Consider the following 22,260-nt stretch of genomic DNA (forward strand, 5'->3'; position numbering starts at 1 on the left):
AAAAGTGAGCAGTTATGTGAAGTTAGGAGGTCCAACACCAAAGGTTACGGCCAAAATCTTAAAATCAATTCTAAAACCAACAGGCAACTAGTGCAAAGATTGATATTATACGCCGAGTATCCTATTTATTTTCATGTACTGGCATCAGAACATTCAAGAATGATCCTGTCTTACAGTATCCAAATAGAATTCTTGTTTTTCAGTGTAAGTTCTAGAATCTGCTCTTGTACAGAAACTACATAATACGCAGGATGTTTTGAGATTAAGATATTTCCAATATTTACAAAATGACATACTTTTGTACCCAATAGTAATAAAAGACATAACAGATTATTTGGACTTGAAATGGGTATCTTCTGATGGTAAGTTGCCAAACTCAATGTTTCTTGTATTTCTTTCCTTCTGTCCTGCTTAACAAATACTTCTGACACTTGCCTGTGGTCTGCCTGTGGTCTGCCTGTATAAATAGACTGAAGTGTGATGCACTGCTGCAGTTAGTTATTTTTATTCTTCTAGCTGTGAACATTAGTTTTTTTGTTCTACAAAATATGCTCATCAAGAAGTCAGTTCATCTCATTTGCATTAAAAAGTACTGTTGAAAGCCTGACTAATAAATGGCTCCCCTTAACATTTTTAGTGGAGTACCTGGAGATGTAATTTTACACAAAACAGTGGCCCGTGGGTACCACCATATATAGATTCTGTGCACTTAGCCATGCTGCAGGAGTTGCAGGCTGAAGTAGCTAGCATGTAGCTACTTCATATAAATCACAGCTTGCAAACTATCTTGTGAATGGGCATTCGGTGACAGAAATCACAGTTGGAATGGGTTTCAATCATTTTCTACAGGGAGAACTGACAATCTGCTGTCCACTTTGAGAAGCATTTCAAGGCTTGAAAGGGTTGCTGAGCAGGCTGTAATAAAAAAAAAAAAAATAGGTCAATGTACAACACAAATGATCATACAGTAGTAAAAGAAAATCAACAATGGACTGATTTACTGTGAACAAGCTGTTCTAGACACTCCAACACAGTTCAATGGCCTTGCTTTCTCCTTTCTGTCTGGACTAACTGTTCAGTTTCCACAAACAATGACCAGGCTGCTCCTGCCACGATATCAAAATTACAGTTTTTTTTTTATTATTCAACTATTTTAATTGTACGGTTATTGAAACTATCTACCACACAATATTTAAATATTTTAGTTTTAGATCACTTACTATAAATTAAAAGTTACCAGGTTGAATAACTAATTTTGCCTTAAAGTGTTTTAAACAATCTTATCTTTAATATTTCCTGACATGCAAGTGAATGATTGATGGTTGTTTTTCAAATGCCATACAACTAGGGGTACCATCTTTAACTGCTTCGCCTTTTTCATTATTTTCTTTTCAACTAAAATAATCCCTAACTGGGAATTGCTGTCTTTTTAATTTAGGTGCAAGTCCAGTTGATTTGTCCTGTGTAAACTGTGGCAGTGGAAATGTTGCCTCAGGAACACAGTCACTTTCCACTGGAGGTTGATCCATCGTAAAAAATAAATCAATAAAATGCTGGGTATTTCAAAGCGGACCGCTGCCTAAAATCCTTTCCTTTGGTCGCACTGTAATCAAACTACAAAAAGGTGAATTAAATGAATTTAAACCCCACAATTCAAACTTCACAAGATCTTAAGTTAAACAGGGTCCTACTGATCACAATGTGATGAGATAATTTCCCATTAACTCAATTATGAAAAGGTTAACTTTTTAGTGAATTCTATAGTATTTTAAAATCAATACAATAAGTAGTATCATAGCAATACAATATTGTAAAGGCCGTAGTAAAACAATCTCGACAACCTTTGCTTAATTCCGACATTTGCGATGTAGCATAACAGGAATGGTGTGAATACCGTAATGTACCTGAACTAGAGGAAACCGCAAAACCGATACACCAACTCGCCCCTAGTATGCCTACAGTAAGTGAAAATGTTCAGAGGTGTAATTGAAATAAATTGACTTGCTCTGTTCCCATTGCAACCCTACAGGGAATCTAATGAAGAGTGTGTCGAAGGTCGAACGCGCACTGCTCCAGTTACAAGAGTGGACCATAGGATGGTACTACTTGTTCATCATATGCCCTACAATGGGAACAAAAGAACAAACCTGAAACTCTCCCCGTTACAAAACAAACCTGCAACTCTCCCCCACTACAAAACAACCCTGCAACTCTCCTCCACTACAAAACAAACCTGCAATTCCCTGCAACCTGCAAATGGTTAAAGAACCAGGCTTGTAAGCAGAAGGTCCCCGGCTCAGATACCAGCTCAGCCATTGACTTGTGCTCCGTCATTCGGGTAAGACGTTGTTGTAAGTGATTCTGCAACTGATGCATTGTTCACACACCCTAGTCTCATATTTTGTAAAGTGCTTTGTGATGGTGGTCCACTATGAAAGGCACTATATAAAAATAAAGATTATTATTTAACAAAGAAAATTACTTTCAAATTCCAGGAAGCAGTTGTTGTTGTAAAACAGCTTTCAGCTTTGTTGGGCATTAGTTTATTTGCTGAACTTGGTAATATTTTTAAAGTTAAAAAAAAAAAACAAGCTAAATAAATGAAATTTGCTTCAGTGGGATCAGGGATAGACAGCAGGCAGGTCTTGTTTTTGTTGTACTTCGGAAACAGTGATACTTCACAGGTCAGCTCTCTGTTAATATATTACCAATGTATTTAATGCTTCACTTTTTTATGTATTGTGTTCACTGTTTCCCTCAATTTACAATATGTGTCATTTTTTATGGGCTCTACGCCACCCCACAAAACAACTATTAAATCACAATTCAGCTGAAAAAGCAGTTCAAAGAAACCTTTTCTTTTTTACTGAAAAGATTTTTGTTTTTTATGTTCCTTGTAATAGCTTTGGCTCATTTGAAATCTATATTCCATCTGAACATAATATCTGTATATGAATGTTTAACACTGCCAAAAACTGTGGGATCCATGCTTCAAATGATTAATTAGTAGCAATATTATAAATAATATTAAAATAAATAAATAACAGAGCATCAAGCCTTAGTCATGTCTCAACAAAAGCCTTTATTTTTTTAAACAACCAACATATTGCTTTCATTTACTTCCTGCATTCTCAGCATTTACTTTTAGCAAGACAACCACAAAGTGTTCAATATAAAATGTGTTTGTTTTTACAGAATTTGGTGGTATTGTCTGCCGAGTGGCGCATCCGGTAATGGCGCTCTGCGTGGAGTGCAGGATGCACCCTATAGCCGTGGATGGGTGCACAATTGGCCGAGCGCTGGCCGAGCGCTGCCCGAGGGTGGTGGGGTGGGTGGGCTTGAGGGCTAGGGTCGGCTAGGATGTGCTCCGCTTACTGCACACCAGCGACCCTTGTAGTCTGGCCAGGTGCCTGCGGGCTTGCCTGTAAGCTGCCCAGAGCTGCGTTGTCCTCCGACGCTGTAGCTCTGAGGTGGCTGCATGGTGGGTCTGCAGTATGAAAAGAAGCGGTCGGCTGACGGCACACGCTTCAGAGGACAGCATGTGTTCGAATTTGCCCTCCCGAGTCAGCACGGGGGTGGGAGCGGTGAGCTGAGCCTAAAAATAATTGGCTATTCTAAATTGAGAGAAAATGATAATAAAAAAAAAATTGCCACTAAATTAAAAAAAAAAAAAAAGAAGAAATTGGTGGTGTTGTATTGCAAAGGAAGTAAGGCTCAAATGTTAACAGCTACCTGTATTGAAGATATACTCGCAAGTCTTTTAAAACTCTCTCATTAGCTTCCTGGCCAATCCACAGTGACAATAACTACGTTGAGAAAGAAAAATCATATAGTTACTGATAAAGGTTAATGACTTAAAATTACTGTTTTCTTGTCCAGTTTCTATCAAAATTAAACCTGTTCTGTGCACACATCGGTGCTGTGTAAGGAACATTCATTTAAGCCAACCTTGACATTTAGGGTCTTATTGTCTTAATTTAGCATATTTTGTGATATTTAATTACTATGCACTTCATGTAGTAGGTCTCAGCTAAAGGCACGTCATTTTACATAATCTCTCTGAACCGAACTGTTTAAAGGTTGTTAAAGTTGTTGTAAAGGACATAACATAAAGCTACAAGTGGCATGCTCAGTCTCAAATTACAAGTCAATCATTTATAGTTTAACTGACTAGGATAGTAAATAGTGCTTGTTCACAAGGATTCGGGGAATGTACAAGTTTCCTTGGGAATATAAGAATTTATGGACAAGAGAACAGATATATAAGCAGCTGTTCTTTTATAGATAACTTTATATTTGTTAAACATATGTTTAAGAAACATTTCTCACACAAAGTGTGTTTAGAGTTAGACACAGGAGGAACAACATAGTAATACAATTTCTCATTCCACTGGTTTCAGGCAGGAAATATGGACACTTATATTGACACAAAAAAAAAAAAAAAAAAAAAACTAAAAAAATGTGGTCTGTAGAATTGATGTGTCAAGACATGGCAAAAAAGGGCTATTTTTTTGCTGGACAAAAAACAATAATGGAACAGAGTAAAGAAAAACAAATAATACAGCTGTACCAAAAACGTACGTAACCACTAACACCTGTGAAAAAGTTAACCTGACACCACCTAAACTTTGAGACAATCGTACAATAAAACTTTATAATCATATAATAAAGACTCTTGACTGTAAGTGAGTGTTCTATATCAATAATATGTTCAGAGGTTAAAAGAATGAGGCACTGAATTGTTAATGTTTGGAACTTTATTGAGATAATCACTGAATACAGTGTACAAACTATAAAGACCCTATAAAATAATGTGGTCTGTATTATTGAAATGGCTAGACGAAGACACTACAGCAATGAAACGGTTTATTTTTCACCGGTCAACACTGGTAAGAAAATCAAAGAATTCAGCTGTGTACCAAATGATGAGATAGTAACTCAAAGTGTACTGTCACAGGTCAAAGAGAACGGTGCCGTTAGATTTTGAGGAGTACCCATAACACTGACATTTTGCAATTTTATAGAATCTCCCCTTAATTGGGTGTTTAATAACTGCCACAAAAGAATCTGCATGTATTTGAACTGCATGTTCAAATCAAATTTGAACAGATATAAATATAGGGTACAGTTGTGAACCGAGTATGAAGCCATCCGATAATCTAACAAGTCACATGACCCAAATTTGACAGCCATCTTAGAACACGGGTCATAATGAAAGATGCCTTTAGATTCCCAGACACAAAAACACTGAAAATATGAATTTACAGGCTGAAATGGTTTACGAGAAATTACCAGTTGTAGCACTTGTGGTGGCGATGGATTTGCAACATGATAAGCTCACCTCACAGGGACACCTAACTATTATGAAGTACTACTGGATTGTAAAGCACTGCACATTTTGTATTCCAAACTACTGACTTTTATTGCAATAGCAACTCTACATAGGGCAATATATTTCTGTAAAGGTACAAAATCATACTATTGTATATATAAAAAAAGAACAACCTATAGAATTGGCTTGTGTTATTATTTTTACACCAAGATGCAAAATTGACACGTCACAGTATGACAGCAGAAAAGGTGGGGGCAAGACAGGGGCGGAAGCCATCGCCTGTAAAAGAATACAAAATAAATAAATCCTCCAGAAAATCAAATGTTAAAAATGATCAAATTGAAGCATATTAAAAAAAAAAATCCAAAATACCAACTGTTTCTTCTCGGTTTACTAAGTGAACACTTATCCTTAAAGTACATGTTGCTAGCAAAATAATTCCTTTAAATCCTACCTAATATATATATATTACTATAATTTTGTTGGTCTCGGATTTTCCCACATGAAAAGCACACACATTGGGGTAAAGGTCAATTTGATTTTAACAGTACAATTTTAACAGTAGAAGAATCTTGTTGAAATCACGTTAGTCATAGGCAGTGATTAGTACTCAAATGTGAGCCAATGTGCCTAGCTTCTACAAGTTTAACTTATTTTAAAGAAAATAAATGGCCAATTGTAACAGGGAGAGATCTGTGCTGACTCTGCTGGCGTGTTCACGGGCTGCAGGAAGAGGGCGGCAGTCGCCCAACAACCGCCTGTGAGTCATGGCAGTGACACGGGGAGGTGGGAAAGTGTGAGTGTGGACTTTCCCCCTCTCTGAATGGCCGAGAGGCGGGTCTTGGGTGATTGTCGGTCCTATAAAATAACGCTCTGTTGTTTCCTCAGGTCTGCCCACTTAGACGCGCTAAGGGTGCGGACACTTTGATTCGGGACCGGGAATCAGCGAGACAGAGAGAGAGAGCCGGGAACCCTTGGGCAGACCCCGGCGTATTGTGAAAGAGCAGGCGAGATAGCCGAGAGAGTAGGACGGTGATCCGGGTCGTGCGGGTAACGGCGACCGGGATAACGCTGCCGAGTGCAGCACCTTTTATTTGTAGTTGTATTACTGTTTTATTTTCCCTTGTTCTTTTCGCCTTCTGTTTTCATTATTATTTCTTTGAGCACCTGCGAGTGCATTTGCAGGTCGTGTACCAGCTGTGGTATTTCCGTGGTGCTGTCTATCATCGTTGATAGGCAGCCCACGGTCAACAGTGCCCTCTACCGGAGAGAAAAATACAAGGAAAAAAAAAAGAGCCGGCCTAAAATAAAACTGGGCACCTGTGTGGTGTTTCCCAAATACACCTGTCTGTTTCCTTGTCAGTGAATTACCCACACCCCTTCTACACCAATATTTAGTTTTTTCTTTTTTTTTTTTTGGAGAAATATAGATTTAAAAAATGCACTCAAGAAGAGTCATTGTCTAAAATAAGGATACGTTTAAAATATTTTTTCTTACAAGGACTCAAACTCCCAGAAGCAAAGCAGGTGTGCCGGATGTGTTCCTTCAGCAGGCAGTACAGCATGGAAAAGAGTGCAAGATGTGTCTGCCAATTTTATTGTTTATGAATGCTATGGAAAAAATACCATAAATAAAATTAAATATACAGGGTGATTAGAAAGTAGGAAAATGTGATATCTATGAAGTGATGGTACAGATTTACTGGAATTATGTTGTTAGCTATGTACTTTACAAAACCACAAATCTCACATGGAGAATAATTTTGTGATTAATAAATGTCAGCATAGTTCAAGATTAATGCAGGTTTATACTTTTTCCAGTTTTGGATGAAAGACATTAAGCTTGAGGGCTGGTTACAATAGAGCCTAAAACATCTACAGATATCACGTCAGTAAATTGTACAAGTCGTTCAAATCCACACATTGGTACACCAGCTTTTGTGGTTTTTACATTGTTAACCTCTGCTCTTAGTCGTCTCTTATACAAGAACTGTTGAAAACAGGAGATGGCAATACATCATCATTGCCATATTTCTAAAAACCTCTGCCTTTCAATCCAATTACAGATTAAGTAATCTCTTCCAACTGGATGTTTTGACTACACCAAATACATACGGTAGACCTGAATTACAGTGATCCAGCAAGCAATGTCAGCAGGGTCAGGTTAGAAATGCTTTCTTTGGGGAATGGTTGCTAATGAGGCAATTTCACTCCTCGGAACAATAAAATAACCTGGGTTAAGAGTTTCTTACATTGAGAGATGGAATTTTAATTCAATATCAAGTCTACATTTTAAAGTAAAATGAGGAGAGTGAGGCAGGCAGACTGCCAGTCACTAGAATACCTACCTGACTAGAAAACAAACCAACCTCTAGGAAAAGAGACCAACTACGACTCCCTTACTGAAAAGGGAAAAAAGGATTTCTCCTATTAAATGTAGTCATATTATAATAAATGCATCAGTCTTTATAACTATTAAGGGTCCAGTTACAAAAAAGGGCCAGCCTTACAAACCATGATAATATAAAAAAGATTATTCAACCTACCTTAACCCTTAGCCTAAAAAGGGGGACACCCCATGTCACAATGATATGGTATAAAAATAAAATAGCGTACCAGCACATGGAAGATAAAAACACATCCACATATTTAAATGGAAATGTAAAACCTTATGCATGTAGCTTGCTTTCACTGAAAAATTGTAGACCATTGTTCCATTGCGCTACAGTACAATAAGTTGTGGATAAAAGCTGTATGGTTCTACTTTGAGTTAACTTTCAAGTTGAACCCTCCTGTTTCTGGATCAAAGTTGTAATGCTTCCAATTTGATCTTGATTATAATCTCTGACGCTGTTAGTCATTTACACCAATTTTGAGCTCATTATCTTATGATTACTCTATTTTATGGTTTTAAATATTGTTTAAAATGTACATACTGAAGTCACTGTACAACACAATGCACCTTGAGGATATTCCAGCCAAACAAATGCATTTTAAATTGATGGGTCATTCCATGTCAACTCAACCAGAGCTTCCCACCTCAAGACTTTGATTTGCTTCTATTTTGTGTAGTGGAAGACACAGGTCAGGTATGAAACCAGGCCAAAGATTTAAGCTCAGTGATTATGATTTGCTGAGATACACCTCCTTTTGTGGGGAGGGGGGGGTTGGGAGTCATACCTGAAATGCTTTTTAGAGTGATTTTGATGGATCTAAAAATTATATTTAGAATGTCAGTAGCCCTATGAATGCTTCTGTAGAGTGTATGTTCCTTCTAAAGTAGATAGAGATATAACTTTCAAACTGCTTAGGTGTGTTCATAACTGAACTGACTTTCAGGTTTTTGGACTTGGATACAGTTGCTTGGTTGAGTCCAGCACAAAAGCAATACAGTAAAGAAAACATTTTGCAGGGAAATGGTTATGCAGGGTAATTGCACTATTTACAGTAATAACATAATAGATTCGTATGTAATATATATATATATCTATATATATCTATATATATATTATATATATATATATATATATAATATATATATATTAAGACACTGTAGTATTAATAGGCCCCCTCTGGCAATTCATATTATATATATACTATAATTTTATCTATCCATAAATTACGAGACCAAAGGTTGAGTAATTTATGAACTGTCACAGAAACCCGAGATGAAATTGTTTTCCTGTAACTCACTGAAGCGTCCTATTATTATTATTATTATTTTTTTATAATACATGGAGACCCTTGTGATGCTAATATTAAAGAACGAGGTTCAACAGTACAGTTGTTTGTTCTTTTTTAAAACGTAGTGTTCCAGTGTTGTACAGACGTTCTGTGTGGTTATCCGTTATCTGTGCTTCAGGCTTCAGCTTTATTTGGATGATTGCCTTTACCTTGTTTTAACTTCCCGTTCTTCTCCAGTTTCTCTGAGATACGAATGTACCAGCTTTAGATCATTTGTTTTAACGTATTCTCATTTTTTCATTAATGAACATTTCTGTACTGTTGATGTTGTGAAGTGATTGAAAATGAGACATTTTGTGTTTCAGAAAGTGATGGTCTCGATGAGTCAAATAGGTCAAAGTTCAAGTATATTTTCCTCTAGAGGAATTATCACTTTTTGACATCACTATTGTTGTATTATGCCTTTTTTCTCGAATGGCTCAGGATGCAAATATAGCCATACATAAGTTAGACCACCAGCTCGAAGAAGAATATTTAACATAAATAAATTTTAAAAACCTATAAACTATTTTATACGTAACAGTTTAGTAATTTATAAAAAAAAGTTACTTAAAATCAGGTGGTTGGCAGTAGGTTTTTAAAGCTATAGATTGACTTAATTATTTTTAATATAATTTTGTGCCATGACCGACAGCACAATGTCCACAAAACTAAATTATTTCACTTCATCCAATGGCCACATAGGAAACCAAAACAAGTGTCAGCCATTCTTCTGGGTAATGTAGTTTAGAAACCAATCCTTTAACCCTTTCACAGAACATTCCACTTGTTTGAGTCTGACTGACATAATGTCACTTTCGGCTTGTGTATCAGGACAAATATCCACCGAAAGTATAACGTACTACACCTTTCTAAACAGCTGGAAATCTGAAGATTATAAAGAGAATAACATCTTCACTCTATGATGAAATATACACTAAAGATGCTGTGGATGAGGCGTATGAGAGGAAGAAACTTCGGTATGCTCAACAAGCTGCTGAAGCGGAACAGCGAGGATGGAGACAACCCGGTATCTCAGAACAGTCGGGATCAGTGGCCAAGAGTTGCGTCGCACAGTGAAGAACTTATCTGAAGTGGCAGAAAGGAGCAGAAACTGGCTGTGGTTGAGACGGAAAGATTCTGGATGGGGATCTCAAGCACGACAGAAAGAAAGCAACGCTGATGTACAGGTAAGTAAGCTGGGCTCAGCTGAGTGGGGGATGGAGGGGGGTGATGCTGGGATGCCAGAATCACTGTTGAGCCCTATTAAGGTGTCGTGGGCTAGTCAATGAAACACAGAGGAAGGAAGGTCCCCACTTGAAGACCCCAGAGATGTACCCTACTTAGCTCAATCCAGACGGTTGTCATGCTGATGCACTGGAGAGACCGCACTGGGTTGATCCCCGGAGCCAGCATCGCAGCCGTTGTGTGTGCTGAAGCACTGGGGAGGCAAAATGAGCTGATCCCTGGAGCCAGCATTACACTTCAGAAATCAACACCTGACAGAAGGATATCTACATCAAATGGAAAACAGTGCAAATGGATGGAGATGCAGATGGATCACATTAGTTTACTGCAAAGCTACGTCTTAGTTGGTGCTCATCTTGACGAGAGTCAAGTTCAAATCAGCATGAAGTTCAACATCTACTCTCATGTAATGGAAATATTTTTTTTTTTTTTTTTGACTACCTAGCTTAAACCTAAAAAAAAAAAAAGTTTTAAAGTGAAATGTCCTCGTAAGTGTAATTTAGTGATTTCCTACCTAAAAACTGTAAAAGTATCAGTGGTAGCCACAACTCTCAGGAAGTATGATCAGAAATAATTTGATAAATACCGTGTCTGACTTTCATTTTACACCAAAAATATTTGATAGATAGGCCTGTCAACTCATCAACATCTGTAAAAATGTTTTTTTTTTTTTTTTTTTTTTTGTTTGTTTTGTTTTTCTTTCAGGTCAGTAAGCATTCTCTGTTATGTAAAGCAATTTAGTAAGCTCTCTGGTGATGCTGCACTATAAAACCATGGTATATACAGTAATCTAAACAGAAACCTAAAATACTGAAATGCTGCTCCTCATATTAAAGCTATCTCTATTGGTCTGGTGTGTGAAGTCTGCCTTGCCATGTATAATGCACACAAATTAGATGAGCTCAGTTTTGGCAAGTATGTTCTGAATTATTGTCAATACAAATGGTGGCCATTCTGAGCAGGTAACCTATGAGACTAATACAAAAATGTCGATTAGCAGCATAGCTGACAAAGGCTGTTAATCTTTGATGATCTTTGGTTAACCTCCCTCAAGACATACAATGCAACCCATGGAAAAATACATCTTCCTCAGATATTCCTCCACCTTCCACTGCAACACTTTCTTCCTCAAAGGCTGCAGAAAAGCATACAAAATGACAAGAAGAACGAAACTATTTGTTAATACAGAAGCATTTACCTACAGAAAATAATCTAAGTACCAGACTTACTTCGCTTCCATGGTTACAAATGACAGTAACAAAAACAACTTTCTAAATACTCAGCAAAATCAATGGTACTCAAAATATGCAAAACCTGTTAGTATTTTACATCTGGATTTAAAATTAAAATCATCAATGCAAAGCACACCCTTATAAAATGTAAGGCATTTGCCATACTGAAATTGCAGTATTAACAAGTTCTTGCTCCAGCATGGTATCATGAACTCTGATTGGTTTGACACATAAAACCTCTGTGCTATGCCCATATTTTGGCAAGTATAATAAAGTTACCAGAATATATTACCTTTAGTATAGTATCAGAGAATGCCCAGGCAAGGTTTTTGTAATGATGTCATTTAAAAATGACCACTAGGTGTGCACTGGTAATTTCTTCCCCACCGGAAACAGTGAGTTTGTTTGTTTGTTAACGATTTAAAATGGAATGGGGAATTCTTGAGAAATTGTACTTGTACTGATGGCTTACACATTCAAAGCATGTAACACCGTACTGGCTGCTTTACATTAAACTGGCTTGTTCCTGTTACCTCAAGGAACTCATCATTCCCAACACATCCTCTCATACTCTGGAATTCTCGACCGGTTGATATTAGGGAGTTCAGTTTGGGTCATTGTCTTAAAATGCAAACTGTTAGTTTGATGATCTGTAATTGGCTATGAATTAAAAAAAAAAAAAAAAAAATCAAGGTTGTTGTTCTTGTAGTTTTAATCATCCATGGTTTTCCTGGGAGCTCATTTAAAAAAAAAAAAAAAAAAAAAGTATTGGCTTATTAAACAATCTAAAAGCCGAAATAGAACAAAATGATACACAAAGGCACCCTAAGTGTGATTTGTACCCCCTTGTAAATGAGGCCTCAGTCTCAATGGGTAAATCTCCTGGTTAAATAAACACATAAATATAAATAAAAACATACAAAAGGGAGATGCATCTTAATTATACCCTGCAAGATGATTCAATTAAAATTGCCTACCTGCTGTAGACCCCACCCATGCATTCTATGCACAGTAGTTTTCATCGGTCACCTCACTCAGCACACCACCACAGTTTAAAACATGCCATCATTTAAATATGAGGAGACCCGATAGGAAAGCTAAAAGCTCACTGGTAAGCAATAGCAGTTTGTTTTTTATGTGATGGTAGCAATTTACATTTTAGGAACACCACAGGGTTAATGTTTATTAAGGTGCTGTTGATAGTAGACTAGGCTATTATTGGGAACTCTGGAGTCCACCTGGCTGAAGTAACCCTGTACCCCTCAAGGCTTTATACCCACGCTGCAGAGATTGTTGTACAAACCTACAGTACACACACACACACACACACACACACACATACAGTGCAATTTAGTGGCCTGCTGGAGCACAGATTTTGGGGGGGGGGGTTTGGATATGAAACCCAAATGTATTTGTTTAATATGGCTAGAATTCACCTTATAAAACCTGGGCTCATCAGGTCATTCCAGTTTTTGCTAAATCTACTAATAATCTAAATGCCATAAGAGCATTAAAGCACATGATCTAATTTCATATTTGCATTATCTCATCAATTAACCAATAAAGGAGGTCCCTAGTATCCAATGTTATTGGCTTGCACAATTAAAAGGAATATCACCATTTGCAGTTAGCAATTAACTACACCAGTGCTGCACAAACTATTTAAATGCCGCCCCTCTTTTTACATTTTGTCGCGCCCCCCCATATTAAAACATCAGACCTTGACTTTATATTTTAACAAGCTTTTTTTTTTTTTCCCGACTTTGTGTAGCTCGCATAATTTTTTTCCTTAACCATAAAAGGGCCAGATTTTTTTTTATTTCTGTAAAAATCTCTGCATGAGCGAGACACTGAGTCCGACAGCCACTACCTTTGACCTTATTTCTGATTGATCCATTGTGACACAAACAGCACGTAGCAAAATACAAATAAAACAAATGATTTCTATATTTGCTTGCTTCATTCGCTGCGCTCGCTTCGCTTGTGTTGTGCATTACTCCATTTAAATCAAGTTTTAATTATTTTTTACTCACGGCGCTCGTGTCCGGTGTGCATAGCTCTTTAACATGAAAGCTCAAGTCCATTGACATGTTTTATTCGGCATTGTATATTGCAGAGCTGAGGTTAAGAATGTGTTTGTTAACATTTATATATTTAGCTAAATCTGGACTTTTTTTTGTTAAATCTAGGAAAAAATACGCTGTTAAAACATTACTGCTTTTTTTTGCACTTGCACTTGTCGCCCTTGTTCACTGCAGTTTCACGGACACACTCACCACTTCATAATTTCTCCGGTTCTACGAGTCCTAAATTGATCGTAGCAGGAAAAGGCCATCATTTATGTATGTGAAATAACAATAACAATGTCAATAAATTAAACCAACATCTAAAGGCAGTCTCTGTGATCCGGAAACCAAAAAAGTCTTGGATCAGAAAGTTTTTAAAACCCTACAAATATGAAGCCTGTATCTAAAATGTTTTCTCCTTACAGGGATGCTAAATAATCCATAGCAGAACACACACAGTCACAGTATGCGTACCTAAATTCCTAACAGTACTGTTGAGCGTTCACCCAGCAAAATATGTCACTATTATCACAACACTTCCAGGTATTTAGAAACGCTTCGTTGTATTCCTAAACTAAACGATAAAATTTTAAATGAGCGATTCTGTATATCAGACTGCGGCTTCAGACTCTAAAAAGAATATTACAAAATCTTAAATACAAGTATTTATTAAACATGCTGCATTACTTAATATATATCTCGGTTCCCGCAGGCAGGTGCATCACACAGGGCGAGGCAGTCCACACACAGGTGGAGGGCAGGTGTGAACCTGGGACCTCTCCCACTGAAGCATAGCACCGATACCACTGTACAAAAGAGCCGGCTCTCTCGCAAGGAGCGTATATCAGGCTCCTTTGTACAGCGATATCGGTGCTTTGTTTCAGTGCGAGAGGTCCCGGGTTCGCGCCTGCCCTCTGCTTGTGTGTGGACTGCCTTGCCCTGTGTGATGCACCTGCCTGCAGGAACTGAGATCGCTGCATTGGTGTCAGAAGTGGATGCAGGTACCCTGGCACACACTTGTCGGACTGTAGCCTGGTGAGCAAGTCTGGGGCAGACTTGAGGCTGGCATGGGAAGGTGTAGCATGCTCAGGGGAAGGCAGCAGGGCTGGTAGGTGATGTAATCACATCAAAGACATAAACCCGATATATGCTCCTTGCAAGGGAGCTGGCTCTTTTGTACAGCAGTATCGGCGCTATGCTTAGGTTAGGTTTTAGTTACGTTGTCATATTTGCTGTGTTTTATTTGTAACTGTGTGTGTGTATTAACAATTATTGCTTTGAAGATGGTTTGCAGTATCAGTATCTATATTTAAACCCCGTTCATAATTTTCATATAGCAGCTTCATCGCGGTTATGGGTGTCGCCATCTTTCTGTTGATCAGCTCACCAGCTCTGAGAGTCGATGAGTTAGTTGAGTCAGTGTCGAGCCAACGCTGCGCATCACTAGCTCTCAACGGTGAGTTTAGGAACGATTTTGAGAGTTGCTGCTTCTCAGAGTTGAATTTATGGAACACAGCCATAATGTTGGTTCATTAGTGGCCCTTAAACGAAATCCTTTTATGATTGACATCTAACAAAATCTACCAAAGGCTGCTTTACTCATGCGCTTTTACAATAAGGAAATGTCTGTTAATATTTAGCTAGATCTGCTGTACTGAAGAGGTCCTACAAAATCAAAAGGTGCTTTTGTTCCTATTCATCATAAAGTGTTATTTTATTTTCAAAGCAACCTACAGTAATCTTGTCAGTCAATTTAATTTCAAGGTTCAAACAAAGCACTCAGATTTCTGTTTCAATAAAATATCTGTTTTATCAAAATAAGATAACATTCTGGAACAAGTCAGTCAATTGAGATTGCTTGTGAAAAATGCAAGATCTTCATTATATAATAACAAAGTCCCCAGAACCTACCCTAATGGAAACCTTTGTATTCCTTAACACACGTTTGCCATTTAAAAAAAAAAAAAAAAAAAAAAAAAAAAAAAACTATACAATTGCTTAAAAGTGGTTAATGCATATGGTTGTTAAATCAACATTAACTGTGTACAGCTTGTAGCAATGTAGACAGCCAGTGCGGAGATAAGACCCACATTTAAACAAGTATATATTTTTATACATGCAGCGCCGTGAATCTGTGCTATAATTAAAAAGGTCTCTACTCTAGTTTTACAGGATAGTAATAATTATTTCCTGAAACACGCATCTGTACAGACAGCTGTGAAATAAATTGCATACCAATAGATTCACAGCAGACACAACAAGCTGTGTGCAATGCAGTATATGACGTAAATATTAATTACTACAATTCTTGTTTGTGTGATAGAATATAATTTACCTGACTACGTCAGCGTGTGGGCTCCTTCTCTGTATAATGTAGACGGCGAAAATGTTCGGTTTCTTCTGCAGACAGGAGGGGACAAAGCGTCGGGGTGACAGAGCTTTGTTCTGCTTGATTTGAATCAGATGCAGCAAGGTTACAGGCTGTCTTCAACGAGCTCCAATGATCTGCTTTCTTCAACGAGAACCCAACAACACATTTATGTAATTAGCTTGTTTGCATTGTGTACATCGGCTAGTATGTACTCAATGCTAAAAAAAAGCAAAAAAAATGTCCAAATGGCATTCATACGTTAGAAAATGACCGAATTACCGGTACCTTTTACTACTGTTTCCAATGCTTAGTGACCTATATTTTAAATTACCACATTTTAGAACACACACACACACACACACACACACACACACACACACACACACACACACACACATATATATATATATATATATATATAATATATATATATATATATATATATATATATTACAGCGTGAGAAACTGCCTAGCTTCAAAAATCAAAAATGTCATCATAGCAATTTGATTTGCACAGCCTCGTTCATGAACAATACTCAGAGTACATATGATAATTCATCACATTACTTACACTATGTTAACTTAGGTAAACTAGGCTACAGTAAGTAATACTAAACATTTAATTTTAAACCGAAAGCTAACAGTAAGTTTCAAACATATAGCATTCAAATGAGTTTACCTTTACAATGGAGTCACTGAAACAGATTGACTTCTTTGTTTTGACACGCAATGTCGTGTTTCACTATAACATCCCACACTTCTGAAATACCGCACGTCTTTCCTGTATTCGTTTTTAATGTTTTTACCCCCGTACTGTAACAAAGTGCCTCACCACTACACTGTTTCCACCTCTGTAGGTCAGCTGTTTTCAAGTGAGGAGGGCATATTATATATATATATATATATAGTATATATATATATATATATATATATATATATATATATATAGAGAATATCTCTTAAGCCACTGCCTTCTTACCAGTCCAGCGCTCTACTTCAGGAGACAAGTGCATGAATGAACACTTCTCACAATATAACTTCTTAATACATGCCTTACATGTGATCAACATCATGTGTTACAAAGAAACATGCAATGAATACGATTAATTAAACAGTTCTGAATTCAAAATTAATTATTTATTTCAGAACTCAGAGGAAGTGCATAAGATATCAGGTGTCATTGTGGTATTCAGCCATTATTTTAAAGTGTTACCCATAAAACAATGGATCATAATTTGTGCCAAAATGTAAACATAGGAGCTGTTTATTTAAGTCTCTGTTTAAGCCTGGTGTGATCCCCATGTAACTGCTTATGCCATGCGGTTCTCCAGAGCCATTTCTGACAGAGGCATAAAATTGTGGTAGAACTGTATTAAGATGTTCTATCATGAGTTTTCCAGTCAATCTATATTTGGTTTACTCTCACTCACCCAGTCATAGAAAAATTTGACTGCCCAGTTGGTTTGTCATTTTGTGGATGCTTAATTTCTGTCAGATTCTATCTTGTCTAATTCCTCAGAGTCAATCTCCAGGTGTGTGTGTGTGTGTTTTTTTTTTTTCTATCCTGAGAGGTGCTGTCTGGTCTTCCAGCTCCTCTGTGTTTGAAGGCTCTTTGCCAAACAAAGTTTCTACAGTTGTCATGTTGTTTAAGGTAAAATTCACTTCAGGAATTGTGTACTTTATTCTGTGTTATTGACAGGTGTGGCGGTTTGATATGTCTGTCTAGGTTTTCAGTGAGGAGATTGCCGCTATTAGATCCATGATGCTATTCTGGGATAACATCACGGGTCTTGTACAAAGCTGACCAATAAAAGCACAGGAATTTTTCTTGCCATTGTAGAATAATAATTTATTGCTGGCACACAGGACTTACATGTGAGGACAATGCACAGGACTTTGCAAAAGAACTCACCCTAACTAAAGTGGGCAGAGCAGCAGTCTGCCAGGTTCAGCAGCAGGGGGTAGAACAAAAGAGCACCGCTCCAGAGTTACCACTACTAGATTGTGGCGCTGTCCAAGGTGATACCGATGAACTACCCCCGGCCAGCTACCTCTGTGCCCAGTGCCCATCAGCAACATCCACTGCCGCCTCCCCAGAGCACCTGGAAACCATATGGAAACAACCTTGGGCCTGCATGAAGGGAAGCCCCCATGCGCCCTTGATGACTCACCGGCCGCCTTGTGCAATAACCAGCAGTTGCACTGTGGTAGGGCCTAACTCCACAGATGGGGGGTAGAGACCAGCCCCCCCAGAAGCAGCTGACAACGCTCCTATAACCCGCTAAAGTCCTACACTTCTGCACATTCCATTCTTTAACAAGGGGTTCCCTGCAAGGGGGCTCTGGTAGACACAGACTCCAACATGACCCGGGTGAGGCCGGATGTTCTCCAGAGGGCCAGAAAAAAGCTTGCCTGGAAGCTCCCCCTGTATCATGGGTCTAGACTTTCTGCAAAGGGCCAGCAGCAGCCTGGATCTTCAAAGGGAAGCCTCAGCTTTTCAAGTGGACCAACCCTCACACTAGGCTCCCCAGCGGAACCAGATAATCCCCCAGGAGCAGCCTTGCAGAGGTCGGAGGCCTCATTACAGATGAAGCCAGTGCCCAGTCACTGGAGGGACCTGACACTCACATCCATCAACCCAGGGCGGCATCGTGGAGGTCAGAAAACTTAACCTCAACCTCAGACCACCAGCAGAAAGGAACCAGCTAGTGCCAATGACTAGCCATTTGGGGAACCCTGTGCATTTACAGTAGCATGCCAGCCAAGGCATCACTCGGGCAGCAATAGATGTGGTCTTGCACCAGAGCTGAGAGGTTTAGCCTGGAGCAGTTGGCCAAGGTTGCCAACTGTCCGAAAGTAACAAAAAATGCCTGTGATTTTGGATCGAAAAAACAGATGGTATATTTTGTATTGCTTTGCTGCTTTACCAATCAGCTACCTCAATCAACCCTTATCTGATGCCAGTGAAAAGTATCAAAAGAAGAATGCCACTTAACAATACTGCACTTAGTAAGCATTCTTCAACCAAGTACAAAGCAGCCAAAGCACAGCGAACTTGGGAAACATCGTCCAGCTTGCAATGTTTTTCCCACAGATTGTTCTTGAAAGTATGCTGGAAGGCCTAGAAATTTAATTTATGCAGTACCAAATGACTGACTTGACAGATCCTAGACAGGATCTGCAGGCTGATGAATACTGCCACACAACTGCAGGATTAGGACAAGCTCTTTCTCAGATGAACCTTGTAAAAACAAATGTAAGAAACTGTCTACAGACATTATGGATCAAATTCTGACTATCAAGACTGTTGTTAAAAACAGCACCAGCTTCAGACCAACGAAGCAAATGATTCAGTCTGCAAATGTGTACATGTATGACCACAAGAAGTAAATAAGACCTAAAGACATGTAATTACATAAAAATAGATGATTTTATCATATGTTTATTGTTTCTGATTTTTTTTTTTTAAATAATAATGTCAGTAAAGAAACAGTGTCAGTAAAAAAAAACAAAAAAAACACTAGTCTGCATGTCAGTAAAAGCAAAATTGCAAGGTTGGCAACCCTGTAGTAGCACCATTTGCTGTTGCTAGAGTTGCACCACAACATTTATACTGGTTATATACCCCCCATCAAGCTGTGGTCCCACAGGCTACCACTCGCCCAGCAGGATATTGCAGAGTGAACTCTAGCCGAGATGTAGGAGGCTGGCCTCAGAGCTGTAGAACAGCATGTAGACTGTGCCCGTTGTCCTGTTGCCCAAGAAGGATGGGGGTGATGATTCTGTGTCTACAACCAGCTGTTGAATGATGTGACCTGGAAGGACTCCTACCCCTTGCCCTGAATCGATGGGTTCTTGGACCTTGTCGCTGGATTCTCCTGGTTCAGCTGGACCTGTAAAGCAGCTATTGGCAAATGGAGCTCGCCCCAGGGGCCCAACCCAAGACAGCCTTCTCCACAGGACGGTTGCTGAGGTAGTTCAAGGTCATGCTCTTTGGCCTGTGCAATGCTCCCACAAAACTTCAAGTGCCTCATGGAGCGGGTGCTGAACGGGGTCCTGCCACAGTGCTGGCTGGTGCCACCGGGTGGGCCATGAGGACATCTGCATCGATCCAGAAAAGATCGCTGCCATCCAGGGCTGGTCTGTCCTGTCTGACCAGCATCAGCTGCATGAGTTCCTGGGTCTTGCCTCCTAGTACCACTGCTTTGTAGCCAAGTTTGCTGACATTGCCCACCCATGACACCACCTACTGTGAAAAGGGGAACCATTCATTTGAACCGTAGCCTGCAAGAACACCTTTATTACCCTGCAGAAGGCACTAACGCAGGCACCAGTGCTGATGCTGCCCACCCCTGGTTTGCCGTTCAGCCTTGACACAAAGGGATCAGGGCAATCGCCTACTAAACTGGTCCTTGAACAAGGCAGTGGGGTGGAACTGTGTGACCAGGTGAGAGCTAGTTGCAGTGGAAGTGTCAGTGCGCCCTTTCCATCCCTACCTCTGCGGACTGCACTTCATACTCCACTCTGACCACACCGTACTTCAGTGGCTACTGAACTTCTGAGAACCAGAGGGGCGGTGGATCGAGCATGTCCAGTCCTATGACTTTTACATCCAGTACTGCACAGGGGATCCCATGCCTGTTAGACAGTGGTGCATGAATTCACCCCAGCATCCTGATGCTCGGCTAAGAACTACAGAACCCGGCCGGGCTGCTGTTCGGCCAGCCCCCGGTTGCAACATTGGACATCCCCACACCACACACCAGGTGCCTCCGGTACCGGCTGGACTCCGCACAACAGTTCAAAAGGGACCAACACAGGGTAGCAAGAGCTCACTAGCACTATTATGACCTCAGGGAGCAGAGATGGATTTCCAGTCTACGGGCCCAAATGGAGAAAGGGACACTGCCCAAAGATGGACAGTGTTTGGGTGGGGCCCTGCCAGGTCCTGGAGAGGTTCGATGAGATGGTTCACTGGTTCCGGCTGCCACCAAGTGGTGCTTCACTGCGGCTGCCTTGCTGCCTACTGGAAAAGGAGCAACGTGGACTCCTTTGCACATGCTCGACAACAATATCCACCGTCTCTGTTGTTACACCTTCACCCCTGATGCCTATTAGAATAACACATTATACAGGGTTAATTTTCCCAAGCTGTCATAAATGTCATAAATGTAGGCTGGCATGCTCCTAACTATAATTTGGATGCCTATAGACGTCAGCTGTTTCTGGAGTGTGATCAAAGCATGGCCTTTGTGGGATCCAACAGTTCAAATAATGTTTTGATTTACTTTCTGCACCCATTATAAAAGGATAGAGGTGGGTATAAAATAAGAACACATACATATACAATCATGAATTATTCCAATTTGATACATGAACCATCATTTCAACCCCTAAGCTATACATTGTCTACCAGTTCCACCTGATTTACTTGAAATTCTTAAATACAGGTGCCACTGTAATATAAATCTTTACTTATCTAATTGATGAATAACATTCAATTGCTGTACAATCTACTCTTATGTAATGTAAAGTACCAGATTATAAAACAAGTCCCTTGTGTGTCTGTGGATCGTGTAATCAGACTTAGTCAAGTAAGTCTCTGTGTTTACTAACCTCACTCTATAAACTGTCTATATGGAAGATCGAAGTGAATATATAAAAGGTACAGGAAATAGTTAGAAAAATGCTAGATTTCAACAATTTTAACAGGTTTAAACCATATTTCTTGCAACAAAAACACACATCTAATGGAAGGGGTAAGGAAGCTTTAAGTGGTTCCCTCCCTGTGTACATCAGCAAGAATACTTTCCTATGCATATGTCTCTGAAATATGACTTTCAATCAATTCCCTTAGGGGTCACTAACACTGTATAACCTGCAAAACATATTTTGTTTTCCCTATTTCCTAGCAGATCATCCCAAAGACAGCATGTACTGTTTAGATTGTGCATCAAAGGACAATGTTAAAACACAGCCTGCTGTCTCCTAGATTAATTAAAATACAGCTTTTAATGAAATAATGATTTAATTTGTGCTTCAGAACAGTTATTCAATCGCTTCCAACGACAAAGCACCAACAGCTTGGTAGACTGCCCCACTAGTGCTACTGTTTATGGGGCCTGGTCCAGACATATAAATTAACCAGCCTCTTGCCAAACAGACATTGATCCAGGCAATGTTCTAACCCAATTACAATACAATTTACTCGTACAGTACATAGCAATGCATAGTGTGCTGAAATTCTATTAACAAGCAGCATTACAAGTGAAAAACTTTTTGTGGACA

This window comes from Polyodon spathula, chromosome 4 (assembly GCF_017654505.1).
Source record: "Polyodon spathula isolate WHYD16114869_AA chromosome 4, ASM1765450v1, whole genome shotgun sequence".
Classification (NCBI taxonomy): Eukaryota; Metazoa; Chordata; class Actinopteri; order Acipenseriformes; family Polyodontidae; genus Polyodon; species Polyodon spathula.